The sequence below is a fragment of the Sabethes cyaneus genome, chromosome 1 (assembly GCF_943734655.1).
Source record: "Sabethes cyaneus chromosome 1, idSabCyanKW18_F2, whole genome shotgun sequence".
Taxonomy (NCBI): Eukaryota; Metazoa; Arthropoda; class Insecta; order Diptera; family Culicidae; genus Sabethes; species Sabethes cyaneus.
The window spans coordinates 170,037,499-170,060,743 of NC_071353.1; the positions used below are offsets into that span (position 1 = coordinate 170,037,499).

Consider the following 23,245-nt stretch of genomic DNA (forward strand, 5'->3'; position numbering starts at 1 on the left):
GACTGACGGGCAGCAAATTCAGCAGCAGGCCATTGTGGTCTTAAACAGTTCTTATAAGAACTATAGTAATTGAAGAATGGAAAGATTTTTCTACACTTTCTAAATGGTTAACGTTCCATTTTGCGTTATACCATGGTAAACATGGAAAATGCTTGCTCATTCAGCGTCGGATAATTATTTGAGCAGTAGCAGCAGTCGATCTGGTTTCCCCCAACACCTACACTAGCTTACAAGTAGCAGCGGCAGTGCCAGTGACTATAAAATAGCACACTTGGTTCGCCGTCTTCTCATTTATCGCACGATTGCACTGACGGACGGTCACTGGAAAGAAAGAACAGACTAAAATTAAAAACGGGATTGGGAGTTAGAAAACAGAAAAAAAATAAAAACTAGGACCAAAAAAAAAGAAACATCGAAAGTGACGACAAACGTGACAGGAATAGAGGAAAAATGGGCTTGAAATCGAAAAAAACGAAAGAAAAAAGACAAACATGGAACAGGAAAATCAGGACTCAGGTAAAGGGCAAAAAATGGGAATGGAAACAAATACAAGAAGGCAGAGAAAGAGGAAACAGTGGGCAGAAAAAAGAGCAAACGAGAGAGTTAGAGGGAAAACTAGATAAGAGATGGAACAAAATTCAGCATAAATCTAAAGGGAAAAGAAAGAGACCGGGGGAGAGAGAGAAGAACCAATAGAGGAACCAAAGAAAAAGAGATCAAACGGAATATAAAATGAGGAACAGAAGAAGAAAAAAAAAACGAAAGAAAGAAGTACAATAGAAGAGACAAACATGAAAAACGGTTGATGAAAAAGAAAAACTGGAGAGAAAAGGAAAAAAGGAAGCTAAAAACAGAATAAAAACAGAAAAGACTGAGAAACGGGGCATTGAAAAGAAGAGAAACGTAAGAAATAAAGGAGATAAAAAGAGTTAGAAAAAACGAAAACTGTGGAATGGAAAATGGGGAAAAGGTGAGGAGAAAAGACCGAAGCGGAATAATGGGGAAACGAAGAAGAATAGAAGAAAAAGAAAATGAAGAGAAAAAATGAAAACGAAATGCAGATGGTTCGGCAAGGAAAAACAGAACGCTGCAAAAAAGAAGGAAAAATAGTACTTAAAGAAAGTGCAGAAGAAAGAACAGAACAGACGAAAATCAAAAATGGGATAGAAAAGTTTTTGAAACGATGGTTCTACAATTGATGAAGGGACGGTAGGGGAAAGAAATGAAATTTTTTTTTTGGTGAAGGAAGGGAAGAGCGGAAAGGAAGGGGGGGTATTGGTAGCTATGCTTGACAAGTAGTCATTTTGACTCCTACCTTTTGTCCAATGCTGGAAGGTGCATGAGTCGAACCAAGCTGTAATCTGAGATTACAACCGGATTCGAACCCACAACACCCGCCAGGGCATGTGGCCCCTTTCTTTCCACTCTTCCCCTCCTTCACCAAAAAAAAAATTCATTTCTTTCCCCTACCGTCCCTTCATCAATTGTAGAACCATCGTTTCAAAAAAAAAAAATATATTATTATATATGTATGACCTCATTTCAAGGTCAAGCCTAAAAACTTGAGATTAGTCTATAGAAAAGTTGTTAGAAAGCGAAAAAAGACAAAAACCAGGACCGAACAAATGAAAAAATTCAAAGGTGACAAAAAACGAAACAAGAAAAGAGCAAATACGGGCCTGAAAACGAACAAAAAACGAAAGAAAACAGATAAAAATGGAACTGGAAAATCAGGACTCAGGTACGGGGTAAATAAAAGGGGAAGGAAGTAAAAACAAAAGAACAGAGAAGGAGAAAACAGAGGGTAAAAACTAGAAAAAAAACGAGAGAAAGGGAATGGAACAGATAAAGAGAAAAACGAGAGAGAAAATAAGATAAGAAATAGAACTGAAAACATGATAAACCCAAAGGGAAAAGAAGAATAACAAGATAGAAAAAATATCCAAAAAAGAAGGGACAGAAGAAGAAAAAATCGCGAAAGAGAGAGGGAAGAGAAAAGATGAAAAACTGTAGATGAAAATAGAAAGTAGAGGAAAGGAAAAAATGAAGCCACCAAACGAATTAACGTGACAGAAAGGACAGCAGAACGGGGCATTGAAGAGAGAAAAAATGGAACAGACGGAGACGTAAAACTAGAAAGAAAGGAAAGAAAAAAGGGGAAAAAGTGAAGAGAAAAGACGGTAAATGGAAAAGAAAACTACAAAATCCGAGTGAAAATAAATGTAGAAAAACAGGACTGAAGATTAGAAAAAAATGAGCAAAAACCGAAGAAAAACGAAATAGTTAAATAGAAAACACGGGACAGCAAACAAGAAAAACGAATAAAAATGAGAAAAAATATGAAATGAAAGTGCGAGCGGAAACCAAGGAAACGATACAACAAAGCAAAGGAAACGGAACAAAAAGTACAAAAACGGGACTGGAAAGGAGTGAAAACGGATCTGAAAACCAGTAAAACTTGAAGGATAATAAGACGAAAAATATCAGTTCTAATTTCAAGTAAAACATCCAGTCTAATTTCATGTTCACGTCCGGCATGAAGTAAAATTTCAAGTTCGAGTTAGTCCGCACTCAAGCCTACTTTAGTTCGAATTTTAGGTTCAACTTTAAGTCAAATTTAATTCATAGTTTCTAGTACAATTTGAATTTTAACTTAAAGTCTTAATCTGAAGTCCAATTTAAATCCAATTTTTATCCAATTTAAGCTCAATTTCGAGATTATTGTGTAGTCCAATTTCAAGTTAAATTTCAATTTTAAATTCAATTCTAATGTTAAGTAAAACTTCCAGTCCAAATTACTCTGGATTTCAGTCCAACTTCAAGTCTAATTTTCAGTCCAATACGAAACAAAGCTTGAAGCTCAAATTAGCTCAAATTCAAGTACAATTTAATGCCCTGTATCAAGTCAGATTTCATGTTCAACTTTTCAACTTTAATTTTTGGTCTAGTTCCAAGTCTAATTTCAACTTAAATTTTAAATTCAATTGCATTCGAAAGTCAGTAGTTTTCAACCTATTTGGTCGGTATTTTCGTGATAAGTAGCCTACGATAATCCGTTTTGTCAGTCCAAAACATTCTTCTGTAAGATCGGATGCCTCACCTTTTGCTTATATCTTGGAACGTTAGTGCGTCTGAGAGCCTCAATATACTGACCGGTTGTGTCAGACAGTTTCGTTACTCTGTCTGGTGTTCCGCAAGGGAGTAGCCTGGGACCGCTATTGTTCTCTTTATTTTTCAATGACGTGTGCTTTATAATCCCGCCTGGCTGTAAACTCATCTACGCTGAACTTATTGACTATTAGTGTGTTTAAATGTTTTATGATTTCTTTCGCACGTTAGAAAAACCCAATATTGTCTAACTATACACAGTACTAGAGAAATGCTCGAAAGAATCACAGTAATTAGTGACCTACGTCTAAAGTCTACCAGACTACTAGACTCACAACTCTCCTTCAAACATCATAGTTCTCACGTTATAGCACGTTTTAATAGAAACCTTGGCTTTATTATGACGATTACCAGAGAGTTAACTGATCCGTTTTGCTTACAATGTCTTTTGCTTGAATGTCTTCAATATTGAGAAAAATCTTCAAAATATCTTCACAAAATTATGCCTCTTCTCAAGTGTTTTCAAACTGAAGACACATCTTCCCGTCTGGCAACTCTGTTGCACATCTCCGTGCACATTTCACAACCAAGCAGCTCTATGTGAAGTAGTAGAGGTGTGGAACAACGTACCGTTTGATTGTGTTAGCAGCGCAAATAATGTAAACAGCAAGGGTGACGTCAATCTCGCCCTATTCTTCTACGGGCATAAAAAAGCATAAACATTGTGCCGTACAACGATGACACTAATACACCTATACTTTTCAGCATATTACGAACACAAACATGCCGCGTTTGCCGTACCTAAGTAATAGTGTACATAGCAAGCAGCTGACCTGCGCGTTTGGCCACTATTTGACAGCCCACATTTACCGTCCGCTTTCTCTTTCTCTCCCACTCTCTTTAGTGCTGTGCTGTGTGGTGCAAATTCATTCAGTGCAGTGCGGCCGCCTGCTTCGTCGTTCGTTCGTTATCGTCGTCGTTTCATTCAGTTGCGGTCGCTGCGCAAGGAAAAGCCGTCGTTCGTCGGGTGCTCGCTCGATCTGCTATCTATCTCTGCCCTGCTGCCTGTCTGTCTCTCACTCAAAATGGTCTAAAGGACGGGAACGGTAATTTTCGCCAATTTTCAACTTGTTATGGCATATTAGTGTCCTGTGGTGACTCAAATCGTGCCGGTTTCGACTCCGATTGGGACAGCCTGTGGTTTAGTTTAGTTTTAGTTCGGTTTAAGAGTGTGGTTAAGTGAAATGCGTTTTTTTCACCTCAGCTGATTGATTGGCAATCATCGTGCATTTTTGTGCTAGCGGGGGTGGTTGGGTTGGTTTTTAATCGGAACGCTGCCGCCGCTGCTGCTGCTGCTGCGGTGATCGTCGTGCTGTGCGTGTGTGTGTGTTTAGTGTGCGCGGAGGTGTCACCGAACAGGAACGGAAAACAGAACCGAACAGTTCCGTTTCGGGAAGAAAATCGAAATCCTTTGTCCTGCTAGTATGGTGTCATTCAGTCATTGGGCTGGCTTAATGGGGGCTCCCGTTGCTGGTGAGCGTTGCAATTTTCTTCGGGAAAGAGCGGAAGAGCGGTGGGTGGTGAATTTTCGCCTTTTCAACAGCATGAGAAAGAGAAGGGCCCATTATTGATGTCGTGATATCGAGTCTCTCGTCGGGACAAAAATATTTCGAGAGTGGAAATCGCCGAAGAGACAGAGAACCTTCGGTTTCATGCGGCGCTCGGTTTCCAGCGCAGCGCCAGCGGTGCGGTGCTAAGAAGAAAGTAATCGATTTATCTTTTTATTTTATTCGAAAGTGACAAGAAGAGATTTTGTGCTTTGATGGTGAAGTTAGACATGGTTTTGGAATCGAAACAGACTTGGTTTGTGATGATACAAAATCATCAAATGAGAGCAGGAGAACAATGCAAGGAGAAGTGAAGCCACTGCGGGAGTGGAAAATGAGCGAAGAAACAGGAAAATGTGACACGAAAAAAGCAATTCTTGGCATGCCAGCGTGAGAGCAGAAATAGAGTTGTGAGAAACGAAGAAGCAAGGAATAAACTGTCTTGTCTTGTTTAGAGTATTTCAGTCGCTACAGCCGTTGATAAAAAAATGCTATGAAAAAATGGCTTGTTTTTGCGAATGTCTAAAAATATCGTTTCTTTTCGGTGACAAACAACAAATGATAACGAGTATTTTAGACCCCCAAGATGTACCAAGTTCAAGTGTCGAGTGATTTAAATTTATTTAAAAAAAAGTCTTATACTCAGCTGATACTGCGGGAGCCAAATCAGGAGCAATAAGTATCAATTTGAAATGAATTTTTTGTTAGCAACTGAATGAGCCACGTGTTTAAGTATACTCGTACCGAAATGATACTTTATTGGTCCGTTCTCAGTTCACTTTTTGGACTGCTTCAGTATTGCCACTTCAATTCACTTGTACTAGAATTTTTCCGTACTACAAACAGGAAAAAATTTTGATTGAGGAATCGTCTAGTTGAAGTCAAAATATTCATCCAGCACTGGAACTAATCAAGTTGGATTTCTATTGAATCTATCCCCTTTAGTGTACTTGATATAAAACAATTGAGCCGACTGTTGTATGATAAATTTGATTTATTAATAAGTTGATGTAGCTAAAACATCGTAAGTGTGCTACTTAGGATAGCAAATTGATGTCCTGAAAGTGAATCTTGTCATAACAATGCACAATCATCCTTTCTCTTCAAACAATTTTATTGATTGGCCGAATTTAGTTAAAATTGAGGTTTTGCTTGAAAACGTCAGTGACAGGGCGTATTTTAACACAATCGTTCTTACAGTGAATCATCGCATTTTAAGGTTAGTTATGCATTTACTCTAGAAAGCGTTGAGCTTTTCATTTACCTAACAACTTTTTTACCTTTTTTTTATTATAACCATATTTTTGGTTGACAAAATTCAACTTCAACAGAACAGAATTAGATGGTTGTAACTATTGTAACCAACATTCGGTGCAGTCGCCCAGCACGGTATAATCTGGAACGACTGAAAGAACTTGAACTCTACTCAATCATACTCCCGGTCATGGCAGCTGAAAACTCAACGCTAAGGACGCAGAGGACTCCTGAGTTTGCTTAGTTTTCCTCCATTTACGCTACGTTTAACTTGAGCTTAACGTAAGCTAGACCTCGTCCGCCAAGCTCCTATGTTGCTTGCTATCGATCCCGCTGACGTTAAATATGCATCCCCAAAATCGTCGTCATCTCGTCCGGATTCAACAATATTCGGAAAATTGAACAGAAAGTTGTCCAACCTCGTTAGTACCACTAGCCACTAGCGGAAAAGTTTCACCCATCCAGTGGATTTTTTGGTTTTTAGTCGGAAGCAGAGACCCCATTTGACAACGGGATAGGAGGAACCAAGGGAAAAAGTGGTCCAACGTCCAACAAATTGAGAAAGATTAGTGAAAGTGTTTTCACGACGACTCACGACGTGGAGCGATACAATTGTATTGTTCTTCACAAATTCTGGAAATGCGTAAATTTTCAAAGACGGCACCAAGGTGAGCTGAAACATGAGATAAACATGAAGGAATCTTGACGAATGAACGAGCGATTGGCGCCTACCGATTTAGATATGTCGACTCTCTTAATAGGTGATGTTACCGTGGGCATTGAGCTGCTCAGAACAATAAGGGAGCTGGCAGAAGTGGCATTGCAACCGCATAGGAGCTTATCACAGTGGATCTTGACGGGTTGGCTTTTTGTCAGCACCGCCTAATAGACTGTAGGAAACGGAACAGCTACCGTAGGTTCGTAGGAGTGTAAGGAGGATATATTAAAAAGGAAAGCGTACAAGAGGACGACAAGTTGAAATGTGAGCACTACCGATAGATCACTAATTTCAATGCACTCTACAAAGTGCTTTCCTAGGTCAGCTCTTGCCGTCTTCCACTGCTAGCAAGAAGGCTAGTGAGGCGCCCTCAAGTCGGTTTTGTGGATGGGTGATGGACTGCGGACCAAATTCTTAATTTGTAGCAAATTCTTCAAAAGAGTGGCGCATACTGAGTTCCTACTCCCTATGGCACCACTTATTCGTCGATTTTAAGGCTGCTTATGATACTATCGACTATGACGAGCTATGGAAAGCGTTGTCTCTTTTGTCTAGCCAGGACGACGTCTTCGTCAGTTGATTGGATTGTAAGTATGGCAATTTCCGTAACTTCCATTTTACACCATCCACTCGCGGTCTGAATGACAACCACTCGAGTAAGTTCGGCCATCCTTGTCGTAGAGGGTTTTGACAATTCATCTATTCGTTCAAACGGACACTGAAGTGGTGGGGAGTTGTTCTGCTTGACGAGCACCAACTGTTCAATGCTCACAGTGGAATTTGATCGTTTCCACTTCGTTCGTTGCTGCAAAAGGCTGAGCCAGTCTAGATGTCAGCAGTTCCATTTTCATCTTCCGTAAGTCGGACACTGTTATGGTTATCAGGGGTTCGCCAACAACGAAGCGGCTAGGACTTAGAGCAACCATCATCGGCAGAGTCTGGAAGCGAGGGGAGAAGATGGCAATTGAAGTGGGATTTAATCTGGGCAACGACCATTTGAGTTGGTCCCTGCTGAATAAGCGGTTGCTTATGATGCAACGCAAGTAGTACTTAACAGATTTGATTCCAGCTTCCCAGATTCCGCCGAAAAGCGTAGTACCGGGCCGGAATGAGACGAAACGTGATTCCGCTCTCAATGCAGTAGCCTTCCAGTTTTCGGCATGAGATTGACAGAGAAACTCCTTTCGCATGTTTCGAAGTTCGCGGTTCACTCCGACGAATGCGGTTACATTATCGCAATGCAGTTCGAGTGTCCGACCGCGACAAATCTTTTCACGGTGTTTATACAAACGGACCAACGACATAATTTCGAGATGTTTAGCCTTCACCACTAGACACAATAATCCTAGATAAATCTAAACTGACCAGTCCCGTGCACTCAGCAGATATACGAACACCGGCTCACGGTAATCCAGCAGGCCTGATGCGTACAGCAGGTAATGCATAAGGCGTGTCCTTATTTGACAATCTTTCGCATATTTGGAGCAAACCGAACTGCTCCATGGGTAATCCCAAAGTGTGGAGTGGTGATTTCCACAAGTTTCTTCTTGGTTTCCTCGTTGGATCGTCTACCTTTTGGTACCATACGGGCATATTGTATTGTGTATCTTCCCGTACATCGCCAGCCCCGAAGGAAAGAACACCGGCTTGGATATTCTCTTTTCGTTAATTGGTAGCTTCAGAGGGACCTTCTTCAGGAACTTGCCGTGTGAGATATATTTGACGTCATCACTTACCTTCTTGGTAGGGGACGTTAAGTGCTCGACCCCCAGCCCCAGGCAGTCGCTACCATCCAGAATCATGTGGGTCTCATCATACTTTATGACCGAGACGTCGCATCGGAAAGATGTTTTTCAATGTGAATACAAGTCATACGATCAGCTGTACGAGGCCTTGAAATAATATTTTGCGCTGGAAAGCTTGGGAATTAGTAAACCGCTTAGTAAGGCTTTCCAGAGACGAGCAAAGGGCGATCGAGTTGTTTACCAGGCGTGTGCTATTTAATGTGTTACGAAAACGTAAGACTTCCAAACAGTAGATCGATCGAACCACGAAAAATGCAGAAATGCAGAAGGTCTTTCCCAGACGCTACATGCGAAGGTAAACGATTGCTTAGCCAATTGCTATATTAGAAAACTGACTACACATGAGGTAGAATCGACCAATAACTCACTTGTGAACCCTAACAAACCTTGAAAGTTAAAGCTTGTCTGGATTTAGACCGTAATTTGTTATGGGATCTTCTTAAACTCCGTTCTGGTCAAAGGGCCAAATCAATTAACCTCTTTCCTGTAAATTGTGGTACGGTTTCGTCGGTTCCGAGCGGCAGTTTCCGGTGTTCTTCGTGAAATGTCTGGAGAGCATCTATTGGTTGAGACGACCCAATTCACGACTGTCTTTTCGAAAAATGGTTAACATGGCTTCGAGTTCTTCCTCGTGTAGCGAATATTAAGATTCCACGCGTTATCATTCGAATGCTCACGTTCGTGCACGCATGCAAATGCGGCTTCCCAGCTATCGTACACCACCGTTTCCAAGAAAGAGACCCAGTTGAGACAGCAAAAACCAAGGTCGCACCGCACCATTGAGATTTTTTTTCATACCTCGCACTGAATTGCAAGCTGCCGTCATCGGAGTCAGGTTAGCAAATTATGTTGTGGAAAGTAATCCCGGGCGTACGGATCAGCGAGATGTTAGAATCAACCGACATTCGAGATTGGCGTTGGATCCCTACTAAATTGAACGTGACGGATGACGGAACCAAATGGAAAAAATACACCAGACCTAAGCAGCTTCAGTAGATGGTTCCATGGGCCTGGATTTCTTCGTATAGGTGAAGGAGACTGACCAGCACCTTTCCGGTCCATTGAAATCACCGACACAGAGCTTCGTTCACACCTGTAACGTCATCTCAAGTCTTGTGAGCCAATCATTGAAGTGGTTCGCTTCAGTAAGTGGTCATCTCTTCTTAAAATTACAAAGAAACATTTACGAAGAGGAAATCATAATTCTGTCCGTCAACCAACAAACACCTACAAAAAAGTTAATCGCCAAAAGCAGTCCTCTGTTCCGGCTTTACCTGTCTATGGATGAAATGGGAGTCGTACGGATTCGCGGACGAACCAATGCTTGCCAATTCATCTACAGCAACGTCGCTAATTCCATTATTCTCCCGAAAGAACACATTGTCACCATTGCTATGAATGACCTACCCTTGCCCCCTATGTCACGGTTTTCAGCCTATGGCCACATGGGGGTGGATTATTTCGGGCCAATGACGGTATCCGTTGGCCGCCGAGTGGAGGCTGTACGCAACGTATTGGGCAGAAAGGGGTACCAGTTGCCATATACAGTCACCGAAGAACAAATTTTGTGGGAACCAACAAAGAGTTAAAAGCTGCACTGGAAGAGTTGAATCAGCATAAAATCACCGCAGAACTTACCTAACCACAAACCAAGTGGAACTTCATCCCTTCCATGTCTGCCCATCTGGGCGGAGCATGAGAAAGAATGATTCGTACGGTCAAGTAGAAGCTGGAGAAGCTGCTTCCAAGCCGTCTACCGTCAGATGAAATGCGGGGAGCACCCTAATAGAGGCAGAATTCATCGTAAATTCGAGGTCGTTGACTGAAATCCCGTCCTGCACTGACCCCCAAATCATTTCACCATCGGTTCTTTGAATGCAATGCTTCCGTGAACATGCATCGGTAACAGCCCTACCCGGCTGAAACAAAACTGGAGATTATCGCAGAATGTAGCGAATCAGTTCTGGGTACATGGGCTGCGCGACTACCCTCCAACCCTTACGGTACCACCAGAGTAAACGGAACTATGACGAGACGCGCTTTCCGGTGAAAAAGGGCTGCGTATTTAAACTAATGTGAGTGAAGTCGCGTCGCGTCGTAGTCGCTTTCACTTTGTACGGACACTTAATCGCAAGGCGAAATTGTCCACCCCGGTAAAGCCGATTGAAATCAAAGATATTGTAGTCATCGTCGACAGCAGTAATCGGGTAGTAATAGGGCGAGTAATCACCAGTAAGGTAGCGGCCGATGGGTAAGTCAGGAGGGTTACTGTACAAACTGCTCTTGGAATATACGAGCGACCAGCCGTCAAGCTCCCGGTGCTTGACGTTGGCGTAGGAAATGCTACTCCGTGAGTCCTTGCTGCATTGAAAGGAGGAGTGTTAGTAGCGCAAGGTCGTCCAACGTGCTTAGTACGTGTCTGATGGAGTCGAATGTCGCATCCACTGAATGACGAAACTGTCATTTGAGATCGGACAAAAGAACCCTTTGAGGCAGCGTAAGCAAGAATTCGTGTTCGCAATGGTGCGAGCATAAGTTATCAATTTTTCCTTGCGAAGACTATAACTATTTATACAAAAATAACCTCATTTATACTTATATATTAGTACCTGGCGCGTTTATATTCTATACAATAGTTGAGCCCGAATCTTACGATACGGAAAATATAAATGTCTGTTCAGAATTCCGAAAACTGCGGATACATTCCATTGGCCAGTGTTTGCGCTGATGTTTAATCTTTGTATTAGTTTTTTGAGTTCTTATATTGCATAATATAGCTCTAAGATGTTAGCATTAGCATTAGCATATGTGGCTGCACACGTCGTAGGTGGCTATATAATCGCATTATATACCTGGCTACGTCCGAACAACCGCAGGGGAAGTGCGTAGGAATGTTAGTGTAGCATCAACTTTTGAAAGTGCAGGGAACCCATACTACCTTCATAGATGCTACAGGAAAATAGAGTATATCATGTTAGTAGGGCAAGGCAAACAATAAGGATCATGAGAAAGATTTACTCAATAATGAACTGTATATAGTATATATTGAGTATATATATGCAAAAATAGAACAATCTCACCAGCAATCCGTCGCGTGAAATACAATTGCGCAGGGTGGCCACTCAGTCGGGAAAATCGGGAAAACCGGGAAAAAGTCGGGAATCACTAACAGTCGGGAAAAAACCGGGAAAAAGCCGGGAATTTCACAAATAAACCGGGAAATACCCGCCTGAGAAGTTTTTTTTTCAATAGCTGCATTTTTTCAATCAAAATCTCCAAGGAGCCTTTCGGGTTTTTTTCATCTCGCCACTTCAGTTTGACTTCAGCTCAGTTCATTCGCAACTTCTACGGGATTGTGATTTGAACCCGAACCTCCCTCCACTATCCTCTTGGTCCGATTAACAGTGTCCAATTGACCAAAGTGCGTTAGTTCGGCTGGTCAATACTTACTTAGTTTACTCACGAGTTAGATCGACACCAAACTAGCAAATGGCACCTTCACTAGTCATTCACCGAGCGGAAAACAAAATACTGTACTGGTCACTTAAGGATTTTGACATATATAAAATCAACACTTTGCATAACTTCAGTTTTTTTTTTCACTAGAAGAGTGATATAGAAAACTATTTTCCAATAAAAATAGGTTACACGTACTTGAATGAACATTTCAATGATGAATGAATCATTACTTAAAAATTGTTTTTCCCAGTACCAGACACTTAACAGAAATCATAAAATAAACCAATTAAGGACTTTTTTTTAATATCTTTGTCAAAATAATATTTCAATGTCAATTAATATTTTGTCAAAATGTTTAAAATCTCTTATTGCTTGCATACTTGTTGACTAAAGATTGCCTTGAATAAAAATCAACAGTTTGTTATACTCTATATTGATGCTCTTCTGTTTTCTATGAGAAATTGATCATCAACAGGTTTCCTTATTTTCTCATATTTAAGATAACCGGTTCGGGATAACTAATGTTTTCTTTCTTCTCATTCTTTGTTTTTGCAAAATCTTGATCAAGATTTTCAAGAATCTTCAAGAATTTGACTCAACCAAGTATAACATTTTGCTGTTCGGTATTGGGGGACGGCTCGGTTTCTGGTACTAGGTGACGGAAATCGCGGAGTACAATCTGCATTTTTTAAGGAATTAAACATCTTTGGGGAAAAATGAACAATGGAGCTTAGAAAATATTTAATGAAAGATATTTTATGGATGAAAAACGAAATTTTGTCTGACCGAATAATGCAGTAATGCTGATCCGAAAATTAGCCGAAACAAAATAATTCGATCGGCGGTAGATAAAAACAAACAAATTTCTGTGTTCATGGAGGAATCTGATATATAAAAACACATATGCTAATCTTTTCCAAATTTATGCTCAAGATTTCAAACATCTAGTTATTGCAATTTTGATTCAAGAATTATTCTAGACAGTAGAACTTGTGAATGTTATGGTTTGAACATTCTTTTTACTATCTTAAGATAAAATATAATCCTTAAAGCATGAGTTTCTAATACGCATTTTGTTAACCTTCCGTTACTCGCGCTGTTGTATTTTGTACAACACTTGTAGATTTTTGGATGCCATTTTGTTTCAAAGTAACAGATCGATATCAAACCAATGTGTATTCTTCAATAAACTTATTATTATCAAAATGACATATTTATGTAATACATTAATGCTTTAAACATTCAGAAAAATAGATCAGCATAAACCGAAATCGCAGAAACGATGCAAGCGACGTGTGAGGAGTACCGGAAATGGTCTACTGGAATTTTCTCTCGTTTCTTCTTAACGGAAAATAGTTTCTGTATGCAGCAAAATTATTCAGTAGTTAATGATCATTCCGAAGGTGTACAAAAGTTCGCAATTTCGTTACTGCACGGCGCTAGTGTATGGGTCAGCTTTCTGAATGTGTTGTATCTACGGAATCTATTTATTCGCAAGGTCTTGCTTTCAGAAAATGTTTTAGTGTACCAAAAACGCTAGGCAGATGAACGGAAGTTTTAAATTTTCACTTTTAAATAATCACTATGTATTATTACTGTGCAAAAAACTTTCTTTTGGGCAGGAATGTCCCAAGCGAATCAAAACACCCCATCAGCCCTACTTTTTAAGCTGCCAACAGCAGAAATTATTTCATCCTATTTTTTGTGTGTAAAATATTTAAGATAATATGATAACTACTAGAAAAAAATCTATTTAATAGAATATTACATCGTTTAGGAATGATAAAATGATCTTTCCTAATGCAACAACCTGTATATGGCTGCAATTGTAGGATGTACAATTTACAGCGTATTTGAGCGCCGTCTGGGGTCAAACTTATAAAATATTATCCCCCAAAGGAAAGGTATTGACCTACTGATTAACTTTGCTGAAGACAGTAGTTTTCTATATAGCCAGGATTCCGAGATATTCCGAGATAAAAAGTGTTGTACAAAATACAACGTGCGAGTATCCGTGTTACAAAAGTTGGCGCGAGTAACGGAAGGTTAAGATTCCATCTGTTTTATATGATGCATCTTGCCATTTAAAACGGGCAATAACAAGGGGAAAATATATTCGAACATTGGATTGCGAGAAGCAAACTAACAGTGATAAAAAATTGTGCTATAGACTTCTAATTAAATTAATCCTATTGAGGGTACAATCTAGTTCCATCCTGTCCGACGTAATAAACATTTGATGATTTGTTATAAACCATTCGGACTTAAATTGGAGTTAATAGGCCGTATGAATAAAACAGTTTGCTTTGTTTTTCCCGTGTAAATCGTATGGGAGAGTTTGCTCTAACTCTTTTATGCATACGGCCTAATGGTACGTGCCCCACCCCAGTGTGGGATGGAATCTGGACAGGCCAGTAATTAACCTTCTAACGGGCAACATAGAAAAAACAATGTGATCAAGCTAATGATATTTTTTCATGAAATTTAACTCAAAGTTTGATTTTCATGAAAAAATATTTATCCAGAGCAGTGCCAGAAAACGAATAGTCTAACTTCTTTTTTCATTTTTCGTATCTAACGCTCAACCCAGATATTTGTTCAATTCAGATATATTACAAAATTGAAATAAATCATTAATGAGTGATTTATCATAGAAAAAAATTAAGGTCAATCAATTTTGCTCTAGATGACCTTTTTCTTCAAACGTAAGAAAGGGAAAATTCGCGGAACATTTTTTTGCAATTTAACTGAATTCTTGTTTTTCAAAAACATCAACATATTAATTTCAAAACAAATTTCATGTGTAGCTCATGATATTACACGTCACAAAATTTAGGTTTTCTTGCCCCAGGAACTGATCCCTAGCCAAATCATACATTTTCTCACAAACTTATCCGCTAAAATAAACTTGCATCCCCTAGGAACCATCCCGCGAGTAGGAACTTTGAAGAACTTGACCGCCGATCATTGGTTGAAAACGACTTTCGTCAGCACCCAGTCGTACAACTTACATGCCCGAATTCTGGCCATTTGCTCGGTACTACCTGTAGCCTTCCATATTCGCCGCACAGTGTAGTAGTTATCTTCAGTTTTTTCTCCAAATCAATCTGAGATATTGGGATTAGCCTCAACTTTACCCGATGACGATCAAGGGTTTCACTCCGACGTTTGGTTTGCACTTTGCGGGCAGTCGTGAGAATTTTCTAACATATTTTGTTAAAAAGTTTTTAATTACTCACGCCACTATACCTTTGGGATAATCCAGCAGTTTTGCCTGCTCCCGAGTTGACGCCGACGGATTTTGGAGTTGACTGTGTCAATTATTTTTATTGTCTCCTCTTGCATGATAAATATTTCGGAACCACATTAGTTTTAGACTACAAAAAATATAAACCAAGCAGAACTGTTTACAAGCAACATAACGCAGTCAAAAACTTGCATATCCGTCTGAGAGCACCGCTATCGCCAAAATGAATTGCCCCATTTCTAAACGATCTAAGCTTAATTTATTTAAATTAAACAATTATCTTTATCAAGAAATCAAAACGGTTTCTCAAACGGTCAAACAATTTTAAAATAATCCGACCAGTTGAAAAAAATTTCGATCGGGAAAATCATACATAAACCGGGAATAAGTCGGGAAAAAACCGGGAATTTGAAATTTGAAATTGAGTGGCCACCCTGATTGCGTCATTTGAATTTCCATCAGTGCATCTAATATCCCATAATTAATTTAATTTTTTCCATATCCATGATATCCATGTGTATTATTTAAACTTGTTACGGCCAAAGTTTTAATCGTACAATAGGAGGTGCTTGATGAGCTAAAACGAAACAAATAATTAAAATAACATATTAGACTTACCTGCTACCAACGTCGGGTGGCTCAGCCGTCTGCGCAAAATCTTAATTTTGAGGGCTAGCATCTGGAAACCATGCAGCATGGCACCCCCTAGTTTAGCTTCTCAATAGAGTATTACCGGGTATGGCCGCGTGGAGGCGCTAGGTAGGAACTTGGGCTGGCAAAAGCTATATTGGTCGCTTTTTCGTTTGCCTTCCCCATTTCATATCCGCATAATATAGCTCTAAGATGTTGTACATAAAAGAGTCATAGCCGGAAACTGAAACAAATAGTTTTTGTGGTCGTATTGGATTTTATTGAACTGAATTGAACTGGCTGTTTGCAACATATATGTACTCTGATTAGAGTAAAATGTTGCTTAGAAAATTCTTGACCGTTTGCTATCATTGACTCATTTTTGAAAATGTTGCGACTTGGTCCGGTCTGATTTAACCGACCATATGATATAGCGACAAGCAATCGAGTTAATCAGGCGAGTAGAGCAGTCGAATCAAGCAATCGAGTCAAGCAGTTGGGTCGAGCAGTCGAGTCGAACAGTCAAGTCGAGCAATCAAATCAAGCAGTCCAGTCGAGCAGTAAAATCAAGCTGTTCAGTCAAGCAGTCCGGTCGAGCAGTTGAATCAAGTGGTCGACACGAGCAGTCCAGTCGAACAGTTTGATCGAGCAGTTAAGTCGAGTACTCCAGTTGAGCAGTTGAATCGAGTAGTCTAGTCGAACACTTGAGTCGAACAATCGAATCGAATGGTTTAGTCAAGCATTCGGGTCAAGCGGTTAAGTCGAGCAGTCAAGTCGAGTAGTCCAGTCGAACGGTTTCCAATAACAGTTGAATCGAGTATTCCAGTTGAGCAGCTGAGTCGAGTCGAGTTGTCCAGTCGAGCAGTTGAGTCGAGTAGTCCAATCGAGCAGTTAAATCGAGCATTCAAAACGCGCTGTAGAATCAAAGAGAAGTCAAGCAGTTGAGTCGTGCAGTTAAATCAAGCTGTTCGTCAAACAGTCCAGTCGAGCAGTTGAATCGAGTAGTCTAGTCGAGCAGTTGAGTTGAGCAGTCTAGTCGAAGAGTCGGGTCAAGCGGTTCAGTCGAGCTGTCGATTCAAACAGTTAAGTCAAGCAGTTGAGTCGAGCAGTCGGTTTGAGTGGCTAAGTCGAGCAATCAAATCGAGTAGTCCAATCGAGTAGTTGAGTCAAGAAGTTCATTCGAGCAGTAGAGTTGAGCAGTTGAATCGAGTAGTCCAGTCGAGCAGTGGAATCAAGCAGTTGAATCGAACAGTTGAGTCCAGCAGTCAGGTCGAGTAGTAAGTCAAGCAAATGTGTCAAGCAGTCCACTCGAGCAGTTAAATCGAGGTGTTCAGTCAAACAGTCAAGTCGATCTATCCAATCAAGCAGTTGAGTCGAGCAGTCGAATCGAACAGTTCAGTCGAGCAGTTCAGTTAAGCAGTCCAGTCGAGCAATCAAATCGAGCAATCTAATCGACCAGTCCAATCGAGCAGTCTAGTCAACCAGTTGAGCAATCGAGCAGTCCAGCAGTCGACCAGTGAGGTGACTGAGAATACAACTCATTGATTGCTACGAAAGCATGAGGTCCTGTCAGGGACCTGTGTTTAGTTAACGATAAGCCTCTTATGACATCGTGTCAGAGACCTGGTTTTTGGTACAGACATAAAAGTCTCTTATATAAATAGATTTGGGTAAAGTTATATTAAAATACTTAAATGCTAAATTATTAAAACTAAACTCCTAAAATAGAACTGACGACTTCAAACGCGACGGTGACTTAACCTAAATTTATTAAAGAGGTGTCAAAGAAGTAGTAAAATTGATGCAAACATATATACTTAGCATAAACATTGAAAGTAATCATTAATAATAGTTTCCGGTAATTACTACAGAACAGCTAATTGCATTGTTGCACGATAGTGAAGAGAACTTCAGAACTACAGTAAGTAGAATGCACTTTCGCTTGGACAAGCGATTACAACGTGCTCTTTACTATAGGATTTTGTAAATCTTTCTACCAATAAAGTTTTATCGAATTGTGGATCTTTCCGTAGTCTATCGCCAACAGTATAGTTCTTATTAAATTTTTAAATAATTTTTCGAGCCAGATTGATTTTTACTTTCCCATATGCTTACGCAGTAGCTTATCTTTAGAATGCTTTAATCACGATAGAATAATTTCAAGGCAGCAAAAGAATTTTTCAAGTCAGAATAATAAATAATTTTAAACAGGTTTCAAACAAACTTACAACTAATGATTCTCAACACTTTCGCACCACGCTGTAAATCATCTGTCAATGTCGAAAAAATCTCCGTCCACCACCGCCTCCTACGCTGTCTGTCGTAGATCCTCTTTTAGGGTTGTTGTAGCACACATGTGCTTTTCCATTGAAGGGATTTACTCGACCTCTCTCCCTGTATAGAAAATTTTTCCTTTATTCTTCCGGTAGCGAAATTGTCAGCCAGCACAAATTCGCTCGCAACCTCCTACATCAGCAGCGAGTAGGTTGGAAAAACATTAACCCTCTTTCTCTCTCCCGTTCTCTAGGCTCTCGCTCAAGGTTCTCTCCACCACTCCATATAGCCAGTATTGAATCCTTGTTTGTGTGGTGCAAATTTTTCACCATCCAGTGTTGCTATATTCGAACGAACCACACGCTTTCCAATTCGATGTCCTTTCGCCGCCACTGCGCTCGGTGGCGCTCCTGTTGAACACAAGTCAGAAAGTTCCTGTAGGCCGTGGTACTGTGCTGTGGACTGTGGTACGCATGGAGAGAAGTTATCCTGCCTGCCGTCCCGTGCCCGAAAGAAGCAACTTTCTTTTCTCGCGCTTGTGTTTGTGTTAATGCGTTCGTTCGACTGTGGTTCGCTCTGCGTCACTGTATTGAGGAAGGGTGTATTCCACTCCCGGATGACGTTTGCAGCAATTGAGTCCGATTTTTCCTGTGCTTTCGGGTTGAACAAAGTTCCATTGTTTCTCGGTTGCAAATGCTGACAATTGTGCAATTTGTGTGAGTGTTGTTTTCGCTGTGGGTCCGCTGTTTTGTGATGTGAAAAAGAAGCAATTTTGTTCGGTGGTTCGAGGATAAAGAAAATACCTCAGTGTTTAGTCAACCGAAGACAGGCTCCAGAATTATTGATTTTGACCGAGCCTGTCGCTTGCACCTGTGCGCCACAGAAGACCACGGTGGGCCTCTGGTTGTGAAATGTGTGATATGCTAATTGCCTATCTGTAGGCGTGATAAGCCCCAACCAGCTGTGGGGGTTTTGAAGTGATTACTTTGCTGTTTGCAGCATTCCGGGCACATGACACTGCTACTGCTGCTGGTGCAGAGATTGCGTGGAAACAATCAAACCAATCGATAATAAATTTCGGATAACCTAACCAAACCAAACGACACAAGGTGTTCCTATGGGATATCGTGTTCTGTTGTCGTTCTGCAGACAAAAGTTAGAATAGCTGACGAAAAAAAAAGCGATGACACAGTAGTGGATTGTTCGTGCCGTGCCAAACTGTGGTTGTGCAATTTGTGCTGACCGTCTCGGAGGACCTGGAGAATGAAGTTAGTATCTGGGATGGTAGTCCCTTTACGAATTCCCATTATTGCCACAATCATCAAATAGTCATCATCATCATCACCATCATCGGGGATGATCGATTTGCCAAACCTAGTTTTTACGTGCCCTTCATCCCTTGGATGGAGCAGCGCTGCTGGTCGGAAACTAGTTTCGGTGTATCCTATCTTCACCAGCACCGTATTGATTTATCTTGCCCTTCCCAGGCCAGGGCGTTAATCGGCCAGCCAGTCAGCCAGCCAGCCAACCAGCCAGAAAGAACCTGGTGGTGTATATTTCGCCAGCCGAGTCGTGCAAACGGCACGGATGAACACACATATATCGCGTTCCGTGCCACGGCTGAACTGGCGTCGTCGCCTGTGACACTTTGTATTCGGTTGTCATGCGATGTCCATGTGCCTCTAGCCTCTACATATAGATTTGTTCAGGAATAGCCTGACCGAGGCCCGTCCGTCCGTCCGTCCGTCCGAGTGTAGCACGCTGTCGATAATACCCTGTGGAGTGGAGTGAAGTGTAAGATAGTATGTAGTGTAGTAACGAAAAGGAGGAGGATCAGATTACCATTTCCGAAGCGTATTTTGCTACTTTACTTACCGTTTGCATGAGAGTCTAATATGTCAATAAATGGTTGTAGAATAACAGAAAAAATGTTGAGAGAAGGGTCGGACTGCAACTTTGCGTTTAATTAGATCAAGGTTAAGTGCGTGGAATGTGCCTCAGGGGCTTAAAAATGTGAGTGGTTGAGGAAGGCGAAGAGATAATAAATTAACTGCGTCTTTATTAGAGAGTTAGTCTAAGGTAGAACAATGCGTTGTAGGATTTACTACAATTGAAAATTCATATGCAACAGATAGGACAGTACAAAGTATTTGGATACTGCAGGATGAAATACTTTAGAGAAGTTTAATCGACATCGAAACGACACGTGTTCCGGTCCGGAAGTACGTACGAATAGTTTGAATGCAAAAGTTGCCAGTTTGAAAAAAAAAATGTCAACGACAAAGTGGGTGGTCGTGAGTTGCAAAAACTTTTCGAAACAACAGCTGAAACAATCGCACCCAAAAAGGTCGAAATTCGTTGGAGCAGTACGGAAACAAACTTTGCTGGAATTTTAATAGTTCTCGAAATGGAATCGCTAAAGTTTGCTAAACGATATGAACACTAGCGTATCCAGATGTAATGAAAAGGTGGGGCACCCAACCTTTCAGAAGAGTTTTTTTTTGACCTGGTAAAACCGAATAATCACAAAAGTACCAGCCGATTAGGTTTAAAACTGTGGAATATCGGGTGCAATTAGATTTAAAATCAAAGTTTAAATTGCACTTGACTTGGACCTGCACTAGAAATTTGAGTTAAAATTGGATTTGAAATCGGATTTGACACAGGGCATTTTATCAGATTTGATTTGGACTAACTTGAGCCTTAATTTTTACTTCAAATTGACCTGGGATTGGATTTTAAATTGGATTAAATTTGAAGAAATTTGAACTGGAATTTTTACTTGGAATAAAACTGGACTGATTGGATTTAAAAGTTTACTAGACATTGGACTTGGAATTACATTTGAAATTAGACTTGAAACTGGAATTCAAATTGTACTAGAAATTGAACTTCAAATCTGTTCTCGTTTCTCCTTTTTCCTGCTCCCGTATTTTCTTCTTTTCTGTCCATCCCTCTTCATCACATTTTTTCTCCATTTCTGTCGAGTTTTCGTTCTCGTTTTCCTCGACTTTATTGTCGTTTTCGATCTCTTGCACACTCATAGCAATTCCCATATGTGAGAGTGGGTGAAAATCTGCCAGAATGGTTCGATCTCTTGCGCTCTATAACGAATTCCTATTCTGCTTCACCCATACAGTAAACTTTTGGATGTGGCAGCAGCTTACGTTCGTCAACACGAATTTAACGCGGAAGCTGTCAACTCACTTTGACCTTTTCCCTCTGTACTATTACACGCTACTGACAACTACCTAGGTAATGTGTAAACAACACACATTACACGTTACAGGCAAATCCTCTAATGTGGTATAAACACCAGGATGCCGGGGAGCTCCGTAGCCGCAAGGTTATCGAGCCTGCTTTGACAAGCGAGTTGCCGTGGGTTCGAATCTTAGTAGAATCAAGTCATTCGGTGATAAGTGATTTTAGTATGGGTTTATTCTCAGGCCCCTCCATTTACCCTTCCTTCACGCTGAATTCTATATTCACCCTCTGAAGCCTCTTGACAGTGCAAATGTCCCTCCTATAGTTAAGTGTACTGGTCAGAGGTACGAATGAGTCCTCGCCAGAGACGGCTATAATATGGGATAGTGCTGGCAGCGAGGAATAAGTGGGTAAAGTAGATCAAGCTTTGAAGGAAGGGTAAACCTCAATACACACAAGCACGCATAAATTTAATAAGCATATCGCTCATTCAATAGCGATTATAGCAAAAAGAAATGCAGTGCAGGTCATACAGCAAACACCCGGGCGATATCACAATAGATCAACTATACTGGTCGCAGTGATAAGTCCACACATGAAAAAAATGAAAAAAAAAAAAAAAAAAACACCAGGATGCCACATCCTCTCCATGCGTAAAATGAAAACTTCTAAATATTTCAGGTCAATTATAGATACTTTACATTGCGTCAAAATATTCTTGCTTGTTATATTGAAATTCGTTTAATCTTATACATAGCCTGTAAAGAAAATCGCTATACGTTTAGTAATGTGACGACCTAAAATAACAAATACCACTTGTCCCAAAATCTTTGTTAGGACACGTAGGACACATAGGAACGGGGCCTTCCCTCGAAAACCCGCGCCGAGAAACGCGGCTAACACACGCTGACAGACGAACAACGTCACGTGCAGTACCTTGCAAGTCGTAAGGGCCGGCATAGTGTCGTCGTCCTGAAAGTAAAACTAGTTAGATTAAAACTTCTCGCTCGGTGGTAATCTGCAATTGATGTAGGAAGCGGCACAATATGTGTCGATAACCCAACCAAAAAACGCGTCGCTATTCTTGAGAAGTGGATTTTGCGGTCTCCTTTTGTCCAGCGCCTCTATGGTTCAAAGGTACAAGTACCAGCGAACCACATGCCCTGGCGGGTGTTGTGGGTTCGAATCCGGTTATAATCTCAGATTATAGCTTGGTTCGACCCATGCACCTTCCAGCATTGGACAAAAGGTAGGAGTCAAAATGACTACTTGTCAAGCATAGCTACCAATACCCCCCCCCTTCCTTTCCGCTCTTCCCCTCCTTCACCAAAAAAAAATTTTCGTTTCTTTCCCCTACCGTCCCTTCATCAATTGTAGAACCATCGTTTCAAAAAAATATTATTATATGTATGACCACATTTCAAGGTCAAGACTAAAAACTTGAGATTAGTCTAAATGAGCATCTACTGAGCAAAAAAACTGAAAATGAAGCCAGGAGTTTCCTGGGAAATTAGGTGATTCCTGGGAAGTTTTTGAATATTGCTTTTATTCATAAATCCATAAACTGTGTCCGTATACACAATAAAAAACGTGTGAATGAACGTGTGAATTTTTCAAGCACTGTCAACAGTGTGTTAATTTAGACGATAAGAACCCGAAGCTTGCCCTTAGCGCTACCGATGATATACCCTCTGGTTTTATTATCAGAATGTAAGAGGATTGAGGACCAAACTTGACGACATCTTTCTGGCATCTTTCGATTGTAGCTACGACGTAATTATGCTAACGAAGACTGGGTTAAATAACAGCATCAATTTACTGCAGATTTTCGGTACCTCATTAAATGTTTTCCGTTGCGACCGATCCAGTGTTAACAGCGACAAGCATAGTTTTGGCGGTGTGTTAATTGCTGTTGCCGAGCAGCAACACATGTAACGGC

The 23,245-nt window shown here is 40.6% G+C and overlaps 1 protein-coding gene across 2 annotated transcripts in view; it reads left to right on the forward strand.

Annotated features, from left to right (window-relative positions):
- The first annotated feature begins 4,103 nt into the window (after positions 1-4,103).
- The window catches only part of LOC128737932 (tau-tubulin kinase homolog Asator), a 42,921-nt gene continuing 23,779 nt past the window's right edge, over positions 4,104-23,245 (forward strand). For both annotated transcript variants that reach the window (XM_053832712.1, XM_053832720.1), the window contains exon 1: positions 4,104-4,214. The gene's annotated coding sequence lies outside the window, so the exon portion shown is untranslated. The remainder of the gene's footprint in view (positions 4,215-23,245) is intronic.